Raw genomic sequence first — 14,073 nt, forward strand, 5'->3', positions numbered from 1 at the left:
CCATATGTTTGAAACTAGGCTTCTAACTGTCTCCCTGGATACATCAGTGAGTTTACAACAGTGATTATTTCCAAAGGAATCTTGGAGAAATACAAGAAAAATAATAATAAATGAAACAATACATGTGTGGTTTTCAAATGTGGACAGGTTTAATATAAATTGAAGTGTTTGGTTTATTTTCCCTTTTGTAAAACCTTAGTAACAATTTTAATTGTAAAAATTAACTAGAGATCACCTAATGGTGTGTATTGGAATTAAGTTAACATTGAGACATACATTAGACAGCCTAAAAAGTCTTTAAGCTAAATTTACGAATAGCCCTTACACAGGAAAAATTGCCGGTGCTGAGCACTGAGATTCTCATTTCCTTCCAGCTGCTGATCTTGAGACCTCACTTCCTCTTCTTCCTCCATCCCCGCTCCTACCCTTTTGCTAGCTCAGATTCCTCACACCCATTTCCCCAGTACTACTTCAGTGGAGAGTCTGTGGGAAGAGATGGCTGAGGACAAGGAAGGAAGGGAAGGTAACCCTCTGAAAGCTCTGCTTGTCCTTTCCATTCCACTATTGGGCTCCTCTTATCTGCAGGGTCTCAGTACTAGTGTAGTATCTACTGCCCCATCCAGAGCCTCCAGCTTATCTGACTGCATCACTTCCACTCCAGCTTCAAAGGTGAAATGCTCAGGATGGCTTTCCTTTCTGGAAAAAGAAATGTCTGAGGAACAATTTTGAATAGACGCTCTTGCTTTAATCCATTATGAAGAGTACCAACATTATCACTAAAGTGGTCTTGTATTCTCCCCTCCTTTCCTTCCTTCCTTCCTTCCTTCCTTCTTTCCTTCCTTCCTCTCTTTCTTCTTCTTTCCTTCCTTCCTGTTTGTCTCTTTCTTTTCTTTCTTTCTTTCTTTCTTTCTTTCTTTCTTTCTTTCTTTCTTTCTTTCTTTCTTTCTTTCTTTCTTTCTTTCTTTTTCTTTCTTTCTTTCTTTGTCTTTCTTTCTTTCTTTCTTTCTTTCTTTCTTTCTTTCTTTCTTTCTTTCTCTTTGTTTCTTTCCTTCCTTCCTTTCTTTTTTTTTCTTTCTCTCTCTTTCTGTTCTTTCTCTTTCTTTCTTTCTTTCTTTTTTTCTCACAAATCCACTTTCATTTATTGACTTTTCATTACTTTAAATCCTTGAGTGGTCCAGCATCACTCAGATTCTGTGTCCAATAGCCTTAGCAGGAAGGTTGCTTTGGAATTTGACATGAACCATGCCACTGTTTCCGTGGGCCAGAGTAACCTTTCCCCAGATTACTCTGGTTTTGTTTGGTTTGCCATCAGGAGTCACTGTGTTGTTCTTTGCTTTATATACATAAGAGCATCTCTTGCTCAAATAGAATTCTGCTTCATCTCAGGAATAAACACCTTCAATTTTAAGAAGAACTGTGTGCTCCCTTTGATTCCGGCGACCCCGCTTATAGCCCGCAAAATGGCTTGGACAACAGCCTTCCAGACATATTTCCTTTTAGAAGTCCTATTCCCAGCAGGCCTCCCCAGGATCCAAGATGGTGGGAAGACAAAAGTGATGTTGTATTTTCTTACAGTGTATAAGTTAAAGAAGATAAATAGGAGGCAGAGGAGGGAGTCTTCCTTATGAAAACGGAGGGCACGACTGGTAAAATTAGAGATGTAGATAGGTTAGAGTGATCACTTCACATAAAATAAGGAATGGTTAAGTTTATTAGTGGATTCTCTCCTTCCTTCCTCCCTCCCTTTCTTTCATTTTTCTTTCTTTCCTTTCTTTTATTATCTTAACAAATATTTACAGAGATCTACTATATACTAGGCACTGTGCTGGGTTCTAGGTTTACAATGTTTAAAGGAAATAATTATGCTGCATTCATCAGCATATTACAATTTTCAGCAGCTCAATATAAAAATGGTTTATTTCTTGCTTATGTCAAAGTCTTATTACGTGTTTTGGATATGGTGATTCAGATCTTCCGGTTTCCTAGAAGTCCACCCTTGGATACTTCACACTTAACAGGCTCATAAGTAAAAAGAGCACTTAAGGAAACGATAGTACGTGATGTTTTGTGGCCAGGCCTGGAAGTGGAGTGCATGATTTCTACCATTCCACTAACCAGAACCCAGTTGTGTAGCTCTACCACAAGTGCAAGGGAGGCTGAGGAATATAATCATCTCATGTGAACAGGAAGAGAAAATGAAATTAGTGAATATCTAGCCAGTCTCTGCTACATTTGCCCTTGTGAAGTTTAAACCTATATAATCACAAAACAATGCAAAGAATGGCTCCTGGCACCTACTAGGCATTGTTTAACTAAATTTGTTGGATGAAAAAGTAAGAGTGACTGGAGGACAGGGTGTGATGAAGTGAGATGGAGAAAAATAGTGGGAGTTGTGTAAGAAGTTGGATAGGTTTCCAGTGTTTTCCAATGAGGGATTTTCTTAGAAATTTGGGTCAGACAATTCTTGGTTGTCTTAACTCCTCTTTTCATTACAAGCACTTTCAATGTGTCAAGCGCTGTTATGAATGCTTTCTATATATTTAACTCATGTAATCTTCACAACAATCTTATGAGGTAAATACTATTACTCTCATAATGATAAGAAAATCGAGGCACAAAGAAATGTAACTTTCCAGTCACACTCCAGTCATCGTGACAAGGAAGACACTCCAAATTTCCAAGTGCTGCTTAAGGATAGAGTACTTGTCAACCTGGTTGACAACATCTAGATGTTATTTCACTGTTATTGGATTTCTATTATTGCAGTTGAAAACTCAGTTTATCTGTATTTTAAGATGATCTGTATCTTTTCTCTGGCTACTCTTAAGATCTTCCTTTTGATACTTTGAAATTTCTCTATAGTATAACATGTATATTTCTTTTCATTTATTCTTTGTTAGATTAGTTAGCCTTCTGAATCTGAGGATTGATTTCTGTCATCATTTCTGGAAAGTTTTCAGCCATTATCTCTTTAAATTTTCTCTCCCAGTCTCTTTCTCTTTGTTGAACTTCAATTAGATGCAGGTATGATTTTCTCTATCTATTCCATATGTTTCTGATCTTGTTCTTTCATATCTCCTAGATCCTTGGGTCTCTAGATTACATTTGTTATAATTTCTTTAGCTCTACTTATTTCCAATTTACGAATTCTCTTTCAGCCATTTTCAATCTGCAATTTAACCAAAACATTGATTTGCTAATGTCAATTATTATATTTTTCATTTTTGACACTTCTTTTGATAATTTTTACAAATTAATCAATTTTGATAATAGTTTGCTCTTTCATCATACTTTCAATGGATTATTTAATATACTAATATACTTTAAATATACTAAATATACTATTTAGTATATATATACTTTAAATATACTAAACATACTTATTTCATATTTTCCTTTGTTAACAATTCTAACATTTATAATTTTAAAGATTTTAATATAGTAGCCTGTTGTTTCAGTTGACTTTCACTCATGGTGTCTTACTTTAATTTTTATTTAGTAATTTTTTCTTATGAGTTGATTTTCCTTGGAACTTTAGGAGAATTATTTGTTATTTAAGTTTAATGTACCTTTTTTCAGAGAACACTACAATCTGGAATTACTTTAAATTTTTTATTGTGTTTTTTGGGGGAGGGGCAAAAATATTATGAATTTAGGCAACAAACCCATATAAGGGCAGACTTGTGATTACAAATTATTAGGATAAATTTTCTTTTTTTTTAAATCTTCCCAGAATGTGGCAACTATCTTTGTCTGTGAGGACCATTATTTTTTCTTATTTCACCTAATATAGATACTGTCCTTTAAGTGTACTGACTTTATGCCAAGATCTCTGTCCCAAATTTGTATTCTGGTCAGGACCCCAGTTTTGTCTCTTGGTCTTATTAGTAGTGGTCCATTAAAGCCCAGTAGAGCAAGACAGCTGAACAGAACCCTCCAGCGATCATACCCTGCCCCCTGCAGGAACACCAAATTGAGCAATTATTAACACAAAAGAGCACCTTCTTCAGAACCAAAAATCAGTTGAGTGATCACAGTGCCTGATGTTAATATACCAAAAATAAGAAAACCAGAGGAATCACATTACCTGACTTCAAATTATACTACAGAGTTACAGTAACCAAAACAGTATTGTACTGGCATAAACACACACACACATAAACCAATGGAACAGAAGAGAGAACCCAGAAATAAATTCATACATCTACAGAGAACTCATTTTCAACAAAGATGTCAAGAATATACATTGGGGAAATGACAATCTCTTCAATATGTGGTTCTGGGAAAACTGGATACCCATATGCATAAGAATGAAACTAGACCTCTATCTCTCGCCATATACAAAAATCAAATCAAAATGGATTAAAGATCTTGCACAGTGAAACTACTAAAAGAAAGCATTGGAGGAAATTCTCTAAAACATTGGACTGGGCAAAATTTTATTGAGGAATACCAAGACAGCACAGGCAACAAAGCAAAAATGGACAAATGGGATCACTTCAAGTTAAAAAGCTTCTGCACAGCAAAGGAAACAACCAACAAGGAGACAACCCACAAATTGGGAGAAAGCATTTGCAAACTATCCATCTGACAAAGGATTAATAACCAGAGTACCTGAGGAACTCAAATAACTCTATAGGAAAAAAGATAATAATCTGATTTAAAATGGGCAAAAGACTTGAACAGACATTTCTCAAAAGAAAACATACAAATGGCAAAAAGTATATGAAAAGGTGCTCAAATCACTGATCATTAGAGAAATGCAAGTTAAAACTACAATGAGCTATCATCTTACCCTAGTTAAAATGGCTTTTATCCAAAAGACAGAAAATGACAAATGCTGGCAAGGATGTGGAGAAAAGGAATTACTTGTATACTGCTGGCGACAATGTAAATTTGTACAACCACTTGGAGAACAGTTTGGAGGTTCCCTCAAAAAACTAAAAATGCAACTACTATTTGAACCAACAACCCACTGCTAAGTATATGCCTAAAAGAAAGGAAACCAGTGTATTGAAGAGGTATCTTCACTCCCATGTTTACTGCAGCACTATTCATAATTGCCAAGATTTGGAAGCAGCCTTAGTGTCTATCAACAAATGAATGGATAAAGAAAACGTGGCACATTCGTACATAACAGAACACTATTCAGTTATAAAAAAGAATTATATCCTGTTATTTGTAACAACATGGATGGAACTGGAAGTCATTATGTTAAGTGAAATAAGCCAGTCACAGAAAAACACATTCTGTATATTCTCACTTATTTGTGGGAGCTTTAAAAAAAAAAAGTAAAACAATTGAATTCATGGAGCTAGAAAGTATAATGATGGTTACCAGAAGCTGGGAAGGGTAGTGGAGGTGGAGGAGGAAGGGGAGATAGTTAGCGGGTACAAAAATATAGTTAGAATAAAAAAGATCTAGTATTAATAGCACAACAAGGTAATGAAAGTCAACAATAATTTATAGTACATTTCAAAATTCAGTTATTTTAACTAAACTTTTAGTTATGTGTACTATTGGCTGTTTGTAACCTCAAAGAAGGGATGAATGAGGAGGCACAGAATCATGGCCAAATAGAAGCCTCCAGCAATCGTTCCCCCTACAGGAACACCAAACTGGAAAACTATCCACCCAAAAAACACCTTCATAAGTACCAAAAATCAGTCCTGTGAACCAGCTATGTGAACTACCCTGTTACCCTGTGGAAGGACCCATATTACAAGAAACTGAGGGCAGCCAACAAGTACCTGATGCCCTCAGTCCAACAGCTCAAGGGGAACTCAATCCTGCCAACAACCATTGTACAAGGAAAATAGAAGTCTTCTCATCATAAAATAATTTTGAGGAAAAGATCCAATATAAATATAACATATAAAATGCAAAATCATGAAGGAAGTGATACTAAAGACAAGAATGTAAGGCTCATTCTCACAAATTATAGTGTTGGAAAGCTTATTTTAAAGGAGTTTTTGAATCTTAACACCAAAACAAAGTAATCCAAAAGAAAAAGGGATAAATGCCTGAGGTGATGGATACCCCATTTCCCCTGATGTAATTATTATGCATTGTATACCTGTATCAAAATATCTCAGGTACCCCATAAATATATACACCTACTATTGTATTCACAAAAATTTAAAAAACATGGCTCACTTTCCATGTTCTTATTATTTCTAATCTCTGAAGGGTTCTTTAATTCCTCTGCCACTATTAATCAATAATTCTTTTTGAAAAGTATTTTATACAACATTGTTCAGTGCTTCCTACTAGGAATAATTTTTCTGAACATCAGACTGCCATATTTCTGGAAACAGAGGTTAGGACTGGATATCTTATCAGACCTTGAAGTCTTCACCTGCTGCATACTGTACACCTGCTTATGTGAACTAATGGATTATACAATATGTTTTAAACAATCATAAATGGACAACACATGAAAAGATCTCTGCAAAGGAGCCATAAATGGAAAATATTAAAAATGCAAGCACAGACAGACAACAAGGAAATTACGAAGCTGACTTTCTTCCTGCCCATCTTCGACCAGCTATGTTAAGAGATAAAAAGCAAATGATAATCTAATTGAATATGAGAGGAAGTAGTCTAATAATATTAGTCAAACAATCAAGAAGGCCATTTGAGAGATGAATTTAATCTACTATCGTTAGCAATAAGGTCTGTGCTAAGCAATAATTATACTAGATATCATACTAGATATTAGATAATTATAGTAATATATGATTTTACAGAGAGGCAATACATATTTGCATGCTTTCTTTTTCCTTACTTTGTTTAGTCATGGCTGATTTTTTAACAAGTTTGGAGACCACTGCTGTAATCAACTGGATTCCTTTTCTGTATGCAATAAAGAGCTACGAAAGGTTTTGAGCCAAAGAATAACATAATTATTTCGCTATTTGGAAAGATTAATTTAATTGTAAAAATCAAGATGAATAAGAAAGAGCATGAGTGGGGTGAAGAAGACCAGTATCTAATAATCTGACTTAATGTTCAGGACGGCTTCCTTTTGTGTGTCCTCAAATACAGTTTGATGGCAATTTCCATCAAACCTGAAGTCTGATTTTCAGTTCAATTAAAATTACCATTAGTTATGGCATGCCAGTGAATTGGCTTTCTTAACCTTGCTTTAAAAATCATTATCCAAAACAATTTATATTTTTTAAAAAACTGTTTCATAATCATGACCCAAAAAAGTCAAACTAGTGTTCAAACATAACTTTAAAAGAATGTTTACCAGCAGACATGGAACATGGTACGTAATAATTAATTGAATTTAATTTTGTTTTGAGAGTACAATTGCTACAGCCAGTGTGTTGTGGTCCAGACTAAGAGAGTGAAACTTGCGGAATAAAATTTACCAATTTTGGAGCTTGCTTCTCTGTGAGATGGTTCATATTCATTCACACAATTTATAATTCCTATTTATTTCTTTTGAGGAGATAAAAATCAGGAGCGGTTGTGTGCGGTGGCTCACACCAGTAATCCCAGTGCTCGGGAGACTGCTTGAGCCCGGGAGTTTGAGTCACAGTGAACTATGATGGTACCACTGCACTCTAGCCTGGGCGACAGAGACAGACTTTGTCTAAAAACAAAAATAGAAAAAGTCAGGAGACTAGGACAAATGTACAGCTATGTGTCTTCACAGCATTATAGTTAGGTAAGTACATGCAGATTCAACATGACAATCCTGGACCTTTTTCCACATTGTTATGTACTTTTTCTCTGAGCAGCCCAACCAGGAAACGCAAGGTTGTATCACTTATATCACCAACAGTGTTGACACCCTGAGTTTCTTGCTGAGGGTGTCTATATTTTTTCCTCTGGAATAAAAGCTGTAATTGATGGAAGAATTAAAGAGATAAGAGAAAAAAAAAGATACTAAAAGGAAATGAGACTAGTTTGATTTTTTTTTTTTTTTTTTTTTTTTTAAGATAAAAGATAAAGGAGCCGGAAAAAGAGTTCTCAGTTTGACTAAGCCTGTTTACATGGTAACACTGAGGGTGGTCATTAAATATTTTGGTAGGCTGAGAATGAAGAAAAGCAAACACAATCAAGGAAATCAAGAAGATATTTTACTCCCTGGCACAAAAATACCAATGATTCTCAATCCATTAAAGAATTCCAAATTAAAGGTTTTTCTGAAAAAAATTAACTTCATATGAATTTCATAGCAGAGCAAAATAAGACAATTTAACATTAATGCACAACTGATGATGAAAAAGTAACATTTTATTGTCTTTCCTATCACCACTTACTCTTGTTTTCTCTCTAAGGAGACACGGGACCTGGAGTGAATCTGCAGGCCTGAATTTTAGGTCAGTCATTTTCTAACTACTGCACTTGGGCAAGTCACCTATTCTTTCTGTGCTTGGATTCTCTTATTTATAAAATAGAGATTATAATAGTACCAACCTTATGGGGTTGTTGGGAGGAGTCAATGAGAAAATACACTTGAAATACTGAGAAAAGTATCTTACAGGTAGTAGACAAGGTAGTCAATAAATGTAGCAATTGTAGTCAGTAAATGTCAGCTACTATTATTATTTCTGAGACAACAGTTTTGATAAACTTGCCAATGAATGTGTTGTTCATCAGGGTCAAATGCCAAAGGAAACTTAATTGAATTGTGAGACAGCAATTCATTATTTATGCAAATTATTTTTTCAAAGGCACTGAGACTATAACTGCAGAGCACTGCATAGAATTACCTTTCCCAGAGACAACTGGCTATAGCACTGTGCTCTGGACACGACGTGTGGTCAAACCGAAAATTCTTTCCTTCCCTTAACTCTTCATATGTTCCTCGCTTCCTCTGTAAGATACAAACAGACACAAGAATAGGATCTGACTTGATTCACCTCTGAATTCCCAGAGCCAATCACAATACCGGCACTTTGTAAATCTTACTAGATGTTGTTCAAACAAATGATTGATAATGACCACATTTCTATTTTGCCTTTGAATTTTTTTCTGAGCACCAGATACACAGAACCATATATCAATTAGATATTTCCGCTTGAATTTCTCACAATTACCTCGTGGTGAACCTCTTAGTGGGCTCTTCACTTGGTTTTTTTTTTTTTTTTTTTTTGTCTTGGTGTCATGCAACAGATACCTAAGGCATGTGTTTTCATAATGTCACTGTTTTCTTACTGTCTCTGGGATTTGCTCTTTCCTCTCCTTTGCATTGTAACAGTTTCCTCTTGTCTCTTTGCACCCCGTCTTTAGTCTTTACAGAGCTCTCTTCCCATCCCAGAGTCCAATACATTCTCTTACAGAGCATTCTTTCTAAAACGCAAATCTAGTAGTGACACTTTTTTTGTATAAAATCCTCCAATGTCATCCATAAAAGACTGGTTAAAATTTTAATTCCTCAGTATGGCATAATAGGCATTTTTTTTTTCTCCTATCTATATCCAGTTTCCCCTTTCCCATTTTCCAGCTTACCCAGACATCTTGGGTTGTTTGCAATCTCTGAACAGTTCCTCTACACTCACAGACTTGGGATTTTAAAATATGCTGCTCTCACTGCATGGAGCATCCGCTTTTCCCCTTTACCTAGTCAATTCTGAAGTTTGTATCTCCTCCTTTGGGAAATATTTTCTTGTCTCTATATATTTATTTTCCATTCTATGCTCACCTCTACCACATTCCCAGTTGTATAACTGTCTTTTCACTTCCATGCACCCATTATTAGACTATTAGCTCTTCAGGCAAGAAGAAGGAGCATTAAATAGGGAGTCAGGAGAGGTAGCCTCTACTCTCAGCTTTGCAATCAACTCAGCTCTTAGTTCCGTCATAGACAAAGTATGAATGATGCTGGATCTCAGCTTTTCTTTTCTTTATTGCAGGTCTTACCTAGATTATCTTTATATGGAATCTAAGTAGTTCCATAGAGAACATTTAAAAATATATTTGTGATATCTTTTATTCTGTTGCATTTCTGCAAACACTGATTTCCATTTGACAAAGTCACTTCAGCAATCCTTATTGCCTGCAACTCGTAATCTACAAGGAGACCATGACCCAGAAGCAAAGCAAGTGAATCAGAAACACCTTTCTGCCCTCTACCATATAATTTTCCCTAAGCAAGTATTGGAAAGGTTCAAAACAAAACAAAACAAAAACAACTATGAGTTTCGTAATGTATGAACACAGGGTGTTAAGAGGCAAATGCCAAGAGAGGAAGCTGGATACAGGTAGGAAATGTATGAGGATGTGCCTGGATTATAGTGTAAGGATTAAGAGCAATGATTTTAAAGACAGACTGCTTGGGTTCAAGTTCATATTCTTTTCATCATTAGTTGTGTAATTGTGAGCAAGTTCTGATCCTCAGTTTTCTTACTTATCAAATAGGAATAATAGTAGTAATAATTAAAAAAGTAAAAAATAATAGTAGTGGTAATAATAATATATAATAATATTTATCAAATAAGAATAATAGTAGTAGTAACAATAATAATACATAACCCCATAGTGCAGTTATGAAAATTAAATGTATTTATTAATATGAAGTACTTAGAACAATGCATAGTGCCAGTAAGTTATGCTAGCTAAGAGTGTTGTTAAGAGGTAATAAAAGACAGTAACATAATCAAACCACAAAATAGGGCCACTGTATTTATCTCAAAAGAAAAAGGCGATGATGTTCTTAAGAATTGACATATTGGATTGGAGATCATTCAGTAATAATTGATTGAAAGATTAACTAGAATCTTCAGCATTAATGGTGGTATTCTACATAGGGGGCCACTAGTTATATATATGACTATACTGGAGAAGATGATGAGATTTTTCTTTGAAAACAACCCAAACCCTTAAGTCTCACTGACCAGGAATTGAAACATTACTTTTGTTACAAGCCTTTGGAATTTAGTTGAATAGTGATCATTTTACGCAGATCAGATTTAAACACATATTTAAATTAATAAAATACCAGTAACCAACTAGAATTAAATTGTTTATAACAGAAAATTATTTAAATAAAAATTCAACAAAATGAAACAAAAAAATTCAGTAATGATGCATAGAGTCACTGCATAATAGCCTGTCTCACCACACACACACACAAAACCACATGGAAAACAATATCCTGATTCTGTGATGGATGAAAACCTAGGTCAGATTTACATTAAAAGCACTTAGCCACTTGGCTTAAGAATCCTAGTTAAGATACGTGACAATAATCTCCAGGATCTTAGGATCATCAACTCTGTATTACGCATTGATCCCAATGGTCTAACATTGAACATCCACATTTGAGCTGTGTACATACTTTGGCTTGAAGGTGGACATTGAACCATTACTTAGTTTTCCATACAAACATTTTTTGTAAGGTTTGGACATCAGATAAAGCAGTCCAACATTTTTCAAATTAAAAGCAGTCATATGACATCTCTGGGGGAATAACTGGCAAATACAAATACAAGTGTTGAACACGTATGCTAGAAAGACAATAGGCATTTTTCTTTGAGCTTACGATAATGACTTTTAATTAAAAACTGAGCTCAGTTTGGACAGTATGTTTACTTATTTATTTATTTCAATGAATCAGAAAGGGCATGAGTTATATTTTCTGTATCCAATAAATGTTATTGTTTAAAACTAAGCCAAATACATTCAGAAAGATTTTGGCAGGAGCTAAAGAATCACTGGTGTGGTAGTCACTCAAGGCTCAAACCCAATAACATATGACGAAAGTTCAAGCTTAATTGGGAGAATATCTTTAAGTTCTGGTTTAACTCAGAATGTATAGGGGGCTTTTTTTTCCAAATATTTTTATTGTGATAAAATATACACAACACAAAATTTACTTTTTTAACCATTTCTAAATGTATAGTTTAGGGGCATTACACTGTGTACATTCAAACTGCTGTGTAGCCATCATCACTATCCATTTTCAGATCTTTTTCACTATCCCAAAGGATGAGTAGAATATATACACGTTTGGCTTTTTCCCATTTGATTCCTTATAAATGTCTTTTGGAAGAAACTCTTGATTACTTCGCAGTTCCTTTAAAGAATGTGTATCTGAGTTTACCATATGAGTTCAATTTGTTCAAATGGATGCTTTGCTGTTTCTTTTTTAATTCTCTGCTTGGGATCACTAATAAATAGCCCTACTGCGCATAAGGCTTAAGGCAGTCCCAATGAGTATAAGGTTACCTTGGATTTTATTTCCATTCAGTGTGAAACAGTGTAAGAATTAAAAAATAGTGTCAGTACTTAGGCACCTGAATGATCAATATTCCACTTCATCAAATAATTTTTGGATATATTGCCACAGTGATCCCATTTTTTAAAGATATATGTTGAAAAAGTTGAAAGAAAGAAAACCAATAGTTTGAGGCTAAGAATTCAGCCACTGTCTCTCTAACCAAGCTAAATAACCATACGTTTCATTTCAAGACCACTGGCCTCCAAATATTAGGCATAGAATTAATAGAGCTAATGGATGACTACTTGAATTTGGAGTAAAGCTTTATGTTTTGAGTCTAGCTTGGGACAGGCATTACAATTTTACTGAGTTGGCTAGAGGGTTAGTGAGATTACCTTGATACTGAATCTGACTTGGAAGCTAGTTCCATAGAGCCTGATAATCCATAAATGACATGGAGTGTAACACCCACAGAACTCTAGAACATCAGGGAAAACCAAGCTCCATGTTGTTTCTGCTTCACAGAGACTTCTTAGGTGTGTAACCTTTGAGGGAAGGAACTTTGTTTATTTTGTGCACAATTGATTTCTGGAATAGTGCCAGGCAAATAGAAGGTACTCAAGAAATAGTTCTAGACTGAAAGAATATCCCACCCCACCAGCTCCCCACAACCACCCCCTCCAACATGCACACACATCCCTTGTTTACAACAGCATGAAGGTACAAATGAGGTCATGTTAACATTAATTTTTCCAAATTTAACAGGCTCTGTGCCTCACCTTCTTGACTGACAGTTATTAGCATCCCTCTTCCAAAATCTTCAGTTTCTTTTGTAACATCCCCAGAGTATGTCTGACATGTGTGTAAGAACAAGTCTGGACTGGTTCTCCTGATTTGCCTTCCTTGTTGCTGCTGCCTGTTACCTACAAGCACCTTGAGGGAGTGTCTCCTCATGATCACTGCCTTAGCTAAACAATGTGAGAAATGGGGAAATGTTGCTGCCTTCAACAAGGGTGCATGTCCTGATGCTTCTGCAACTGAGAAATCTTGGGATGGCAAATAGTACAAGAAATAGAATCCTCTCCTCATCCCAACTCAGTGCTACACTTTGACACAGATATCAAAAGCAGTATTCACAAAGTTGTTTATGAAAAGAGCCCCATTCTCTGCTTCCTGCCACCCTGCAAATCTAGTTTTGGGGCCAGGCAAGGAGAATACAAACCTGTGTATTCCTTGTCTTCCCATCCCTTCTCTTTCACTCACTGATAGACTGGTACAAAAATGTTCTCCTCCCATGCTTATGAAATAATTCAAGTCAATATCTTAGATGAAGGACTGATTCATTGACCCAATGCCTACAACCAGACACTGAATCCTAGCTTGGGATCTGCTGAGATACCCCATCAAGTTGTAGAGCAATTTGTTTTCATTAAATGAATCATAATTATAATTGATAGAAAAGTTAGAACTCAGGTGGACTTTGCATAAGTCACATATCCATTTCTGTGTTTGGGAAGGTGGAGCAATGTGATGGAAAGCCCCGTTAGAACCCAGTGGAATGGGGAAAGTGGATGCTGGATTGTTGAGAAAACAATAAGACCCACTATTTTCTTTAATTAGAATTAATTTTATGACAAACTGGGCATGGTGGCATGCACCTAGAGTCACAGTTACTTGGGATGCTGAAGTGAGAGGATCGCTCGAGCATTGGAGTTCAAGTCCAGCCTGGGCAACATAGCAAGAATCTGTCTCTTAAAATAAAAATTTATGATAAACTAAAAAGGCATTTCTTTCTCATTTAATGGGCTTGAAATCAGATAATCACTAAAACTGTGACTAGGACATTTCTTTTTTCAAAGACTGGACATTAAAAATTTGGATTTACTAAGAGAACT

The 14,073-nt window shown here is 35.4% G+C and overlaps 1 pseudogene; it reads right to left on the reverse strand.

The window, feature by feature from the left end:
- Window positions 1-1,157: 1,157 nt before the first annotated feature.
- Window positions 1,158-1,488, reverse strand: LOC112426320 (large ribosomal subunit protein eL33 pseudogene; annotated as a pseudogene).
- Between the last annotated feature and the right edge of the window lie 12,585 nt (window positions 1,489-14,073).

The sequence above is a fragment of the Macaca nemestrina genome, chromosome 3 (genome assembly GCF_043159975.1).
Source record: "Macaca nemestrina isolate mMacNem1 chromosome 3, mMacNem.hap1, whole genome shotgun sequence".
Lineage (NCBI taxonomy): Eukaryota > Metazoa > Chordata > Mammalia > Primates > Cercopithecidae > Macaca > Macaca nemestrina.